Below are 13,171 nucleotides of genomic sequence, written 5' to 3'. Positions count from 1 at the left end.
GTGAATCTAGATACGTTGCACAATATCAAAAATAATGCTTAATAACAAGAAAGAGAAACAATGTATCAATTAAATGAAAATATGCTACTGATGACACAGATCTATGACCAAGTCTTGCCTTGCCACTTACTCTGTCACCTTACATTTGCTATTTCAAAGCTCCGAGATTCAGTTTATTCATCTGTAATATGGGGGTAATAGTAATCAAAACCATAATAATAAAAAATAATAACACAATGACCTTGGCACTCACCATTTTTACAAGATTTATTCCTCAAGTAGCTAATCATCTATACACACACAGTAAAACAGGCTTTGAGTAATTCAAGTATTTAAGAAAATGAGCTTTTCACAATGGTAATAATCACTTCCGCATTTGCTTGTTTTGGAAACTGACTTTTCCTGCTGGTTTTCTCAAGTGGAAACAAAGCGAATGGGGTTTTTGAACCACGCACCCCTGTTTTGTAGATTAGGGCGAGTTTCAGTGAGGGGTATGATCAGGCAGTGAAGGGCTACTGAATATTATCATTGTTCTGAGAAGGTACATACAATGATACCAACATCCAAATACGAGTCCCTTCTATCTATATATAGCAAGAAATGCATGTCCTCTGTCAAGATGCTAATTTCAGCAACTGACACCAGGAGGCTTAGGTGGAAATGGTTGTAACACATTGTTAAAGGGACTGTCCCTGGAACCACTCCTTTTTATTTGGGGGACAGGAGGTTCGGGCAGCACTGCATGATGAACTCCCAGCGAGTGATGTGGCTTCCTGGCCTTCATGTTTAAGACACACTCTTCTGCCACACCTCTCACTTGCCCACAGGTAGTCTGTGTTCCTGAAAACAGGCGTGGGGCTTTGGGGCCTTTGACTGTGACTTTTAACATACAACTCTTGCTGTGATAAGCCATATAATGCCAACCACCCCACAAGGCCATTACCATATTCCCTTTCAATACATCCCCTTATTCATAAAAGCCTTATCAGAGCATTTATCTTTGCCTCCCGAGCAACATGGGGTTGTTCACACACCTTGGAGGACCCTACCTTGTTCTGCTCTATTATTTTTAGTTTAGTGAGCAGTACTGTCTACCTCACTTGGTTTCATTTTTACTTTAGTATAGTTCAGATTTTCTTCTCCTCCTTCCTCCCTTTCTACACTTGTTCATTAGTTTGGTCTTGGGGGCTGTTGTAAAAAAAAAATGCACATTTTATTTCAGTTGGGTATAAAACAGAGTAGAAAAATGTGAGAAAAGTATGCTTTTCATTTTCGTGTGCTTCCTAGGACTTTGACAATTGGTTGTTTGCATTTGTTGTGTTTTCTATTATTTTTTTTTCTGCCCCCAGACTGAGAAACGACTAGAACTCTGAGTCAAATATATTAGCATTGCCTTCCATCAGTAGCGCTGATGTCACAGGCCCCTGGGAGAACCTGCATTGTTGACATCACTGTCATTTTTGTTTCCACGCAGAGGGACAAAGGCAAGTGACGAGAAGGTAGTTTTTAGTAAGACAGTGCTGTAGATAGCACACTGAACTAATGATGGGCAAAAAGCGGGAGTATTCTGTACTGGCTCCCAGCTCACTTACCACTTCATCAACGGTGTCTGGTAAAGAGTTTGCCACGCAGAAAGCACACATCAAATATGTGCTAAATGTTCTGCCAAACACTGGTGACTTATTATTGCCTAACACCGGGTTAGCAGTGACTTCCTGTCTCACTTAAACTAAAGGCTGATTCAGTTAAAACTTAAGGTGAATTTTAAGAAAGCAAGTTGATCTTTCTTTCTTTCTTTTTTTAGAACAAAGCTCTTAATTTTCAACATTATGAGAGACATTTCAAGTGCACCTAAGAGAAAGAAATCTAAATTAAAAGAAGGCAGGGAATCTGTACTTTAGTCTCAGATCTGTCCATACCTTTGTGAATTAAGGCAAATCACTGCAATGCTTGTGCCTTAGTTCCCACGTGTGTAAATACTGCTCTCATTACTTCCCACTGCTATGAGAATAAAATAAGAGCATAATTATGGAAATTCCTTGAAAAACAGTAATCACTGTACAAAGTCTGTACTAATAGTATCATACTTCTGGGATATAAAACGAACATAAAGCAACTGTCCCATTCGGGCGTCTATGCTACAAATGCAGACATTTTAGTATACGTGGAATGTGGTGCTAGACTGCTCCAGGCATACACGCCAAGATGGGTGGGACACACAGCTCTAGTCCTGAAGAAGTTTACCACCTTGCAGAGAAAAATAAATAGAAAAGAGGCCCAAATTTGGTAAGAGAGATAAGACATAAGTAGGCTACAGAAGAGAGGGTCAGAGAACAAAAGACTCATACATATACACATTTGAATTTTAAAAAGAGAGATCAGTTTTACATTAATGCATAGTCAAAGTATTTTGAGTCCTTTTCTTCTAATCTTTTCTAATTCTAGCCTCTTACATATCAGTGACTTAAGGTAAGGAGACTCTCACTCTTCTTAGTATCTTTTTATATCAATTGAACATAATCATAATCAATATAACAGAGCTTCATATTGACAACCAAAGTAAAATCTGAATTATTAAAAATTCAGTATTCTTTCTGAAAAGAATTACGCTTGTTGTTATGTTTTGATTTTTTTTGAAGTTGCTAGGGTATCACATTTCCCCTATTAATAGTTAATTATGAAAAAGAGCATTTTGACATTACCTGTTATGGAAAAATTATAAGAATTTGATGAATAAAATTTACCAAGTTAAAATTTTAAAATTTCAACATAAATTCATTACCATTAAGATACATTAACGTCCCACTTGCATTCAGATCTTTTATTTTTTACATTTCAAAACTGACTCACCATTTTGTTCAATTTCAATATAAAAGTTAAGCTTAGTGATTCTTTCAGGAAATCAGAAAAAATTGATTATTTCTGCTAGACTTAGATTTACCTCTAGTAAATAGTGTCAATCCAGGAATAAAACACTCTGATTTTTCCAAAATGGAATGTCTACTACCATACATTATATGCAGCTTAGTTGTAGCTTGATTTGAGGATTAAATATATGCAATTACAATACAAATAAGGCACATTTTCACATTTCCTTCACTTGGGCTATAAATCAAAAATGTTAAAATCAGGTTGAGTTCTGAGGTTTGGTGAAAATGTTTGGATGCAGTTTGGAATGTCTGGGTAATTCTCCAATCCTGAAGATCTGGACCATCCAGTGTCAAGTAAGTGAATACTTTCTAGAGGGCTTTCTTTTCTGGGGACTCAGGATACAGGAGGGCTTCCCAGATGGCTCAGTGGGAAAGAATCTGCCTGCAATGCAGGAGACACAGGAAAACCCATCAAACAGGGGTTTGATGCCTGGGGTCAGGAAGATCTCCTGGAGAAGGAAATGGCAAGCCATTCCAGTATTCCTGCCTGGGAAATCCCATGGACAGAAGCCTGCCAGGCTATGTGCAGTCCATGGAGTTGCAAAGAGTTGAATACAGCTGAGTGATTGAGCACAAGATACAGGAAAGAGCATAACATTTCACCAGCTAACATGAAGGTATTCTGCTCTGTTTGAAGGTAAAATGTACAGAATTTGTCTTAGATTTGGTGTCAGGTGTACGAGGCAGAGAAAGATGGAGCCTAAACTACTGGAAGGATAGGGTTGCCATCAACTGAGATGGAAAAGGTCCCAGAAAGCGCAGGTTTAAAGAGGAAGAAGAGGAGTTCAGCGTGGATCATGTAAAGCATGAAATACCTGTTAAAATCCAAGCAAGAGGAAAGGTTAAGGAGGCAGGTGAATGTGAGTCCACATTTAGGCAGGGGAGTCTGAGCTGGAGAGACAAATTGGTGATACATAAAGCCATGAGGCTGGATAAATTCACCAAATGAATACACAAAGGCATAAAAACACAGGCATTCAAGGGACTAGCCTTGCGCTAACCAAAGTCTCAGGATAGAAGAGAATGCAAGCTAGGGGAAGAAAAATATTTGCGGCAGGAGAGAGCAATTAACTGTATCAAATTCTGCTGCCAGGCCAAGTAAGATGAGGACTAAGAACTGACCACGGGACTCAGCAAACTGTCCGTGTGTCTTCTATTCCAGAATCATCTCCCTAACTGACTTTATTTCAGAGGTTTTTCATCTTTGCTCCCCTCTGTCCTGCTTCTCAGTATAAAGAATAAAGACACAGGGTTCTTATGGCTAGGGGCTTTTAAGACCCACATACAATTTCCCTAAATTTAGGGACATTACTTCCTTTACTTAGACTGTTTCTCTCTGAAAAAAATCTCTCAGCTCATTTTGTTTGTCTCACTTTATGAAAAAGGGCCATTGATCTTTAAAATCAGTTCTTTTAAAGTTTATATCAACAGCTGCTTGAGCATTAAAAGGATGTCAGAAAGCAAAAACTGAAGTAGAATTGAAAACTGTTGTATTATAATTCCATAGAAGAATCATCAAACACAGAAGCAGCAAGTGGTCATGGTGGACCTCAGGACTGTGCCACGGTGAGCGCCGTGCGAGAGGATTTCCTAGGCTTCTTAGAATTTTGCTGGGCTTCACGGCCCTTACTTCCAGCTTGTCCTGAGAACTCACTTTCCATATCGCTTCCTGTGATATAAGATCATCAGAAAGGAAAGCGCCGAGATACTTTGAAATGGGTCAGTCTCTTACTTCTTGGGATCCTCTCTTTCTCAGCTGAAATATTGAAATTAGGCCTGGAACTACATGAGCTTGAATTTCTCTTTTAAGAATCTGTAATGCTATCATTTCATCTTCTATATAGCCTGAATGTTTTAAAGTTTCAGATTCTGCTAAAGTAGTTTTGTTTGTGATGCGTGCCATCTCTTTGCCTTCTATCTAAATTAGATTTTAAAAGGCTAATTAATTCTTAAATAAGATTTACATTAATTTCTCTCACAGTCCTAAGTTATAATTATTATTTCTGAGTAACCTAGATGACATGTATCCCCTTTGAACAGAGCTACACTCATTTATTTACTAGGCATAGGTTTATTTGCTATTATGTGCCTGGTACATTGATAATATTAAACAAGGCCATTTTTAGTATCAGTTAATGGAGTAGATAAAGAGATGACCAAAAGAAGGTGATAATTAGCTTCCAGGAGAAGACAAGAGTGTGTCACAGAAGGACACACAGAAGGATGAGGATTTTTTTTTTTAATCTAAAAAAGGGACAAGTATTCAAGGCAGAAAAAAAATGCACATAGGTCTAAAGGAAAATGCGATTTTCCTTTAGAAAATTAATTGTGAATTAATTGTGAATTACTCCCATGTATGGGTAATTGCTGGCCACAGAATGCAGTGGGAAGCCTGCAGTAGATGAGCAGGAGACTTAGGGAGGAGTCATAATGTGTAGGATGTTATATACTGAACTAGGGGAATTCAGGATTTTATTTCTTCTTCTAGGGCAGTAGAGATGAGAAAGGGCTTTCTCCCTGGGGTGAACTAGTATATGTGGTATTATTACTCACCAGAATCTCAAAGGCTGTGTGTAGGGTCTGAGCATTTTGAACATACACTCCCTTTGAATATTCTAATATAGCCTAGTCTCTCACGCTTCCTTCCACAAAGATGTAAGCTTCAAATGCTGGGGAATGAGTCTACCCTGCAAGCATCTGAGTCTGAGAACTGCCCGGGCAAGAGAAAGCTACAGGAGCATTCCAGGCAGGACAATGCCCTGACCTGATTTCACAATTTCTCCTCCCTTTTCTCATTTTGCAGATATTTCACCACGAAAATTGAGACGTAGGTTTTGTTCCAAATGAATAGGAGGTGCTCTGTTTGCAAATGGGCCTGGAGGCCAGCAGCACAACGTACACCTCAGCATTGCCCAGATTGAAAGGCACGAGCAGTCAAAAGGCTCTTTGCAGTTGGTTAATCCATTTGCTTTACTTAAAAATTGTCATTCACCTTAAGTGGTCTGCAGTAATCTTTTGAAAAATACCCATAAAGTCTCATATTTTCCCCTCCAAATCTGTCAGACTTGGGATTGAGAAAAAGACAGAAACTATGAAACATATATGTTGTATTAACAACTAGACTTAGACAGCAATAGAAGAAAAATTTCAGTTTACAAAGTAATTTATTAAATAATTTAAGTAGAAAGTTATCCTTATAACTGGATGTATTCAACTTTAACCGAAAGACTTCCCCAAAACTTATTTTAATGTGTAGTGAAGCTCACAAGTTCTTTAGAACCAAAAACATTTAAAAATGATAAAGATAATAATAACAAAAACACAGTTTGAGGACTTAAGTTGAGCAGAATCTTCTTCTGGTGTTGAGACTAGGTGTTGGAGATTGACTTTTTTATAACCACACAGTTGAATTATCATGTCCTGCCTCCACACTCACAGTCTAGCAATGCCAAAGGCTGTCAAATAGTAAAGTGGTGCTGTTACTTATTAAAGAAATTATTGACAACATTCTGGTTTTGAATCTAGAGTTAGGAAATTAATGGAGCTTTTTTTCACAACAGCTGACAGCCTTCCTTCAGCTTTCCAACATCTAGTAAGAATCATCTCCTTGAAGCACTGTTTAAGTATACACTTTGAGACATAACACCTCCAAGGAGTTGAAGAAAGCCTGAGGGACACAGATACCAAGTCGCTATGGATCGAATGACTGGTAAACAAAGGCCATTTTCTAAACGGAGGTCAGTTTCAACAAAGCAGCAGCAGCAGAACCTGCATGGAAGACAGCGCCACCTAGTGGGAGGAGAGTCACACAAGGAGGCTACCAGGGATTTGCTTTCCAATTCTGTATCTCGGCTCAGACGGTAAAGAACCTGCCTGCAAGGCAGGAGACCCCAGTTCGATCGCTGGGTCCAGAAGATCCCGTGGAGAAGGAAAAGGCAACCCACTCCAGTATTTTTGTCTGGGAAAGCCCGTGGACAGAGGAGCCTGCCGGGCTACAGTTTATGGGGTCATAAAGAGCTGGTCACGTCTTAGTGACTAAATAACAACAAATCCTCACAATATTCCTGCAATGTAGGAGGAAGGAAGACTTTCAAGGAGGAAGCAAGACTTAGGGGGCTAAGTAAATTGCCCAGGTTTGCATGGCTACTAGGGGCAGAGCTACAGTTTTAACACAGTCAGGCTGGCCCCCGTGCTGGAGGGCTCCCAGGAGTGTGACGGAGGGTGTGTGTGAGGGTGTGCACCCAGGCTCTCCTGTGGAATCACTGCCCCCTCCAGTCCCATACTGGAGCAAGAGATGTCATGCACTCACTGCACTACAGAGGAGCCCCTGCTCAAGCGGCCCAAAGCAGAGGCAAGCTCAGAGCTACCCTGTGCCCAGCAAGTTCGACTGTACTGTAATTGCTTTGTTCACTAATTCAAGCAACTCAACCAAATAGCCAAACCAAATTCTTACCAAGCACTGCAGTGGAGACCCGAGGGTTGCCATGCCCCTCAAGTCTTCCCCGGCTCCCCTAGCTCAACTTGCTTGCTGTCTGATCAGGCTCAGCACAGTCTTCCCTCTGGGTCCCACTCTGTGACCTGTCTCAAAGGCCCTCAGTGCTACTCCCGATTTCAGCCTGCAGCGCAGAGGTTCTGCTCCTTTAAGACCCAGTCTAAATCTTTGCTCTCCATCTCTAAGAAGTTCTAATCCTGTCAGAGCCCATCCGTTTTTCTCTTTTATTTTCTGATGATGTATTTTTTGTTTGCCTTGAATTGTGATCATTTATGTACATTTCTTACATCAGCTGTTATTTGGAAACTCTGAAGAGAGAGAATATAACACATGGGATTTGAACAACTAGGGTGTTCAATAAATCTGAATTGAATTGAAGGCATGGGGGCCTAAACAGCAGCCGGAGAAACCTGCAGCTTCACCATATGCTTAAGGTTCTCCCTTAAACTAAATGTCTAACTAGGAAATTTGTCGGGAAAGACAGCTGGGAGTCTCAAGGCAAATCCACAATGCATTGCTAAACATAATAGATTTGCTTTTAATAAAGACCTTGTAAATAATTTAATTAGTGTGATTTGCCATAATTAACTCAGCTTCCAAGAGCTGAATGAATTATAGATTTGCAAAGCCCTTGGTATCAGGGAAGTTACAAACCAGTTCTGAATTGATTTTAAACTTCTATTTTGACTACAATTACCTTTTTGGCCCTCAGGCTAAAGCCAGGTAGGGTTAAATAGAAGAAAACAAATAGAAAAGCCATTCAGAATATTTTTGAGCATATTTATGGAGGATTCATTTTGCATAAAAATCAATTGGTAATAAAAGAATTCAGAGAACATAACTATTATAACCTCTTCAGTGAGTACATAGCAATGTAGAAATTTAACAGTACACATTCACTTAAAAAATAAACTTAAGATCCTTATTCTTCAATCCTAGCTAAGAAGATATTTTTCACCTAAGATTTTTCCTAATTAAGCTTTGAATTTATCAAAACATGCTGTTACTATGGAATCAATGTGCTCAAATATAATTGGTAAAATAAACATGACCCACATTTTTATATATTGTATAACATCTACTATTAACATTGTTACTTGATTCTTAATCTTTACATATAAAATACATCATATATAAATTGTGTTATCATAGATTTACACTAAGGAAAACAAAAATTATATTTCTCAGAAAGGAAATAAGAGAAATTAAAATTCATAAAGTTTCTAGATGACAGTGATTCAGTTGTCCACAAGAAGGAGGAAAGACCATACGATAGAAAATTCTAACCAGGCAAACAAATTTGACTGAGAAAGGAAAGGGGAAGGCATTGAATGAAATTACTGGGCATCACAGCAATCTCTTTAACGAGCTCAGATATTAAAAGGGCCTGTATAAAAGATGGCAAAGGCCCCTATAACATGGATAAATATACAGACTGGTGCTAATAATGTTAAAAGCTAAAGCCTCAAATTAACTGAGATGGCATGAATGAAGGAATGATTGGACAAATACTAAAACTACAGAATTTTTAAACAGTTTATTTTAACAGTTTATTAAAGAGAAAGAAGTAGAACCAGGAAAGAATAGTATGTTCACAGTTTTGTTGTTGTTTAGTCGCTCAGTTGTGTCCGATTCTTTGCGACCACATGGACTGTAGCCTGGCAGGCTCCTCTGTCCATGGGATTTCCCAGGCAAGAATACTGGAGTGGGTTGCCATTTCCTTCTCCAGGGGGATCTTCACAACCCAGCAATCGAACCCACATCTCCTGCATTGACAGGCAGATTCTTTACCACTGAACCTATGTTCACAAATTAGGTAAATGGCGAATATTAAAATGACAGGTATCCAGGCCAAGGCAAGTTATTTCCTGGAGACTGAAGAACAGTCAGTTCTGATCAAAGACCTACTTTTGGTAAAGTCTGAACAAAACAGGGAATGAAAGAGGAATCAGGAAGCTTTGGAAGGGAAAGTGCCATGATTTTTTTAAACTGATGCAAAAATATAAGCAGATAGTTTGTGAGCAGTTAGGTCTAGATTATCCAATATGGACTGTGAATAACTTTTATCATTTGAACTTTATTTTACTATTCATATATCCATTTGTTCACTCAATATTTTAATAGCAGTTTCTATGTGCAAATTATATGTGCCTGGCATATGTATAACTGAATTACTGCTGAACATCAGAAATTCCTGACACATATAATGAATCAGCATAAATTCAGATGAAGATTAGATAATCACCTATAGGGAAAAAAAAGAAGTGGCTCAAGGATTAAATCTGCCAAACAATAAATGACAGGGGTAAACATGACATATGGATTAGCAGTAATAGAGGTCAGAGCAGGACGCCCCCAAATATGCCACTTTGACATATTGATTATTTTGAATTAAAGTTACTTAAGAAACAGCTGGTGTGAGGAGGATCCTCTGACTCTCTTTTGCTCCCTTGAAAGCAGGAAATCTTCCCTGTGAAAGGAAACTTCTCTGTACCAGAAGGCAAAGAGACATCCTTATCTCCAGAGATAAGAAGTTCAGGGCCAAGAAGGCTGTATAAACAAAATGTGTTATTCTTTATCAATTTACTACCTCAAGTCCAAACTTGTCTTTTCAGTTCTTCACAAATTTATTGTTTCTTCGTCCAAAAGGTGTAAAAGTTGCCTGCTTTGGTCACTTATTTGAGTCTATATTTTTATGAACTCCTGTACATACAAAATTATTTCTTTCCCCTGTTAATCTGCCTTGTGTCCATTTAATTATTAGACCAGCCAAAATAACCAAGAGGAGTAAGGGAAAAATTTCCCATCCTTGATGGCAGAGAATATTGAAAAAATATATTTACTGTAGAAAAAGAAATGTAGGAATTAGGATGACAGAATGGAGTGTTGATGTTATATGCCCTGACAACACAGATATGAGACAATTATTTGGTACATAAATTTGGGACAGAAAGAGAAAGAAGGTAAGTCACAGAGATTGCTTCCTCTGGTGTAGCTGGGAGTAAAATGATAAAAAGTAAATCTGACATACCAAGTGTCAGAGTATAAAAATATTTAACATGTGAAGGTGAGCGCTAAGCAAAGGAATTTTTTTTTTTTTTTGCTAAAATTGAATAGGAGAGGAAATGTAGAGCAGAGGAGACAAAAAAGGAACCTCATAATTTTATCAATTTTTCCTAGTAGAAAACTGACCGGGAAATTATCTAAGAAATTGTCTAGGAAAATTGGAAACCAAGAGAGACACATAATAATATTATAAATATAATCATGAAACAAAAACTAAAGTCTTCCTAAATATCGGAAGAACAACATAAAAAATAGGAACAGATGCATAGGAAGAGATAATTTTAAAAGCTACAAAAACCAAAACAAACATATCTGTCATTCATTAAATGAAAATGAGCTTACCATTGATTAAGAAAAAGGATCAATTTGACATATTTATGGTGGATTCTTACCTTTCTCTCCATATTTTTGTTTATGTGTCTTAAATAGAGTCCAAGGGAGCAGGAAGGAAATAGAATCGGATCTAAATCCAATCAAGTCTTCAAGACTGAAACAGAAAAATAAAGCAAAAGTAAACTAAACTAGGGGCTTCCCTGGTGGCTCAAATGATTAAGAATCTGCCTACAATGCAGGTAACCCAGGTTCAAATCCTGGGTCAGAAAGATTCCCAGGAGAAGGGAACGGCTACCCACTCCAGTATTCTTGCCTGGAGAATTCCATGGTCGGAGGAGCCAGGGTAGGTTACAGTCTATGGGGTTGCAAAGACGCAGACACGACTGAGTGACTAACACCTTCAAAGTAAACTAAAAAAGTCCTATGGGGGAAAATGAGACTGTAAGAATTTAAACACATTATATATAGCCTGTTCCTGGATAAGAAATGAATTCACTCTTCAAGAAAAAATATTGGTACAAAGTCTTCTGAACAAAACACAGTAGGTGAAGGAATCAACTGTCTAGCTGTTTGAATGAATTGCTAGAGTAAACAGAGATTACTAAAATATAAATAAATAAAAATTAAATAGTGCAGCCTCAGGCCAAAGATGTGTTTGTGAAGAAGAGAGAACAGCTTATGCCCAAGCTCCAGAACACTTCTTCAGAGCCTGGATGAATATTTTCCTTCAGCGATCTTTAAGTCTGAAATGCTGAAAGTAAAAACAAAGTACTGATGGTAAAACAACAATGGTTCTCAAATCCAAGTTTCTTCCATTACTTATAATTGCTGAGGACTCCCTCAAAGCTTCAACAATCTATTCATTGATTTAGGTATATTTGTTAGGCACACCTACTTTCTGACTAGCTCTGTAGAAAAATGTAATGGAAAATTGCAAGTAGTAAAAATCATGCTTTCTGTTCTCAAAATTAGGAAAGAGAAAGCAGAAATCAAACTATTTTTAAGCTGCGTGGTACTAACTTTTTTAAGAGTACAAAGGAAATCAAAGAAGCGAGAAATTGGCGAGTTAAATAAAGTTAGTGGTGTGCTGGTAATTTTTGTTTGTTTTATTGATGTATAATTGACAAACCTGTATATATTTAAAGTGTATAGTGTGATGATTTGATGAACGTATATATTGTAAAATGACTGCCCCCTGCCATAAGCTAGTTAACGTACCCATCACTGATCACTTATATAGCTATCTTTTTCTTTTTTGGGTGAGAAGAGCCTATAGAAATGATAAAACGCATGAAAAGATGTTCAACATCAATAAACATTAGGGAAATGCAAATTACAGCCACAATGGGATATAATTACACATCTATCAGAATGACAAAAAAAACCCAACAAAACCAAAAAACAGTAACAACACCAAACACTGGCAAAAATGTAGAAAACTGGATCATTCATGCATGGTTGGGAGAAATGTAGAATAATACAGCCACTCTGGAAAATAGTTTGATAGCTTCTTAAAAACTTAAATATATAGCTATCATTCGACCCAGCAATTGCACTTCTGAACATTTATACCGGAACCATGAAAACTTATGCTGACTCAAATATCTGGATACAAATAGCAGCTTTGTTTGTAATGGCCCCAAACTGGAAACAACCTGGATATCCTTTGATAGGCAAATGATTAAACAAATACTGTATATCCACAGTGTGGAATACTACTCAGCAATAAAAAGGAAAGAATTATTGATACACCTAGAGCCAGACATCCTGGAATGTCAAGTCAAGTGGGCCTTAGAAAGCGTCACTATGAACAAAGCTAGTGGATGTGATGGAATTCCAGTTGAGCTATTTCAAATCCTGAAAGGTGATGCTGTGAAAGTGCTGCACTCAATATGCCAGCAAATTTGGAAAACTCAGCAGTGGCCACAGGACTGGAAAAGGTCCGTTTTCATTCCAATCCCTAAGAAAAGCAATCCCCAAGAATGCTCAAATTACCACACAATTGCACTCATCTCACACGCTAGTAAAGTAATGCTCAAAATTCTACAAGCCAGGCTTCAGTAATACGTGAACCAAGAACTTCCAGATCTTCAAGCTGGTTTTAGAAAAGGCAGAGGAACCAGAGATCAAATTGCCAATATCCACTGGATCATCGAAAAAGCAAGAGAGTTCCAGAAAAATATCTATTTCTGCTTTATTGACTACACTAAAGCCTTCGACCGTGCGGATCACAATAAACTGTGGAAAATTCTGAAGGAGACCACCTGACCTGCCTCTTGAGAAACCTGTATGCAGGTCAGGAAGCAACAGTTAGAACTGGACATGGAATAACAGACTGGTTCCAAATAGG

The sequence above is a fragment of the Cervus elaphus genome, chromosome 18 (assembly GCF_910594005.1).
Source record: "Cervus elaphus chromosome 18, mCerEla1.1, whole genome shotgun sequence".
NCBI classification, from domain to species: domain Eukaryota; kingdom Metazoa; phylum Chordata; class Mammalia; order Artiodactyla; family Cervidae; genus Cervus; species Cervus elaphus.
The sequence above is the reverse complement of the archived record's forward strand: the minus strand, read 5'-3'. Positions refer to the sequence as shown.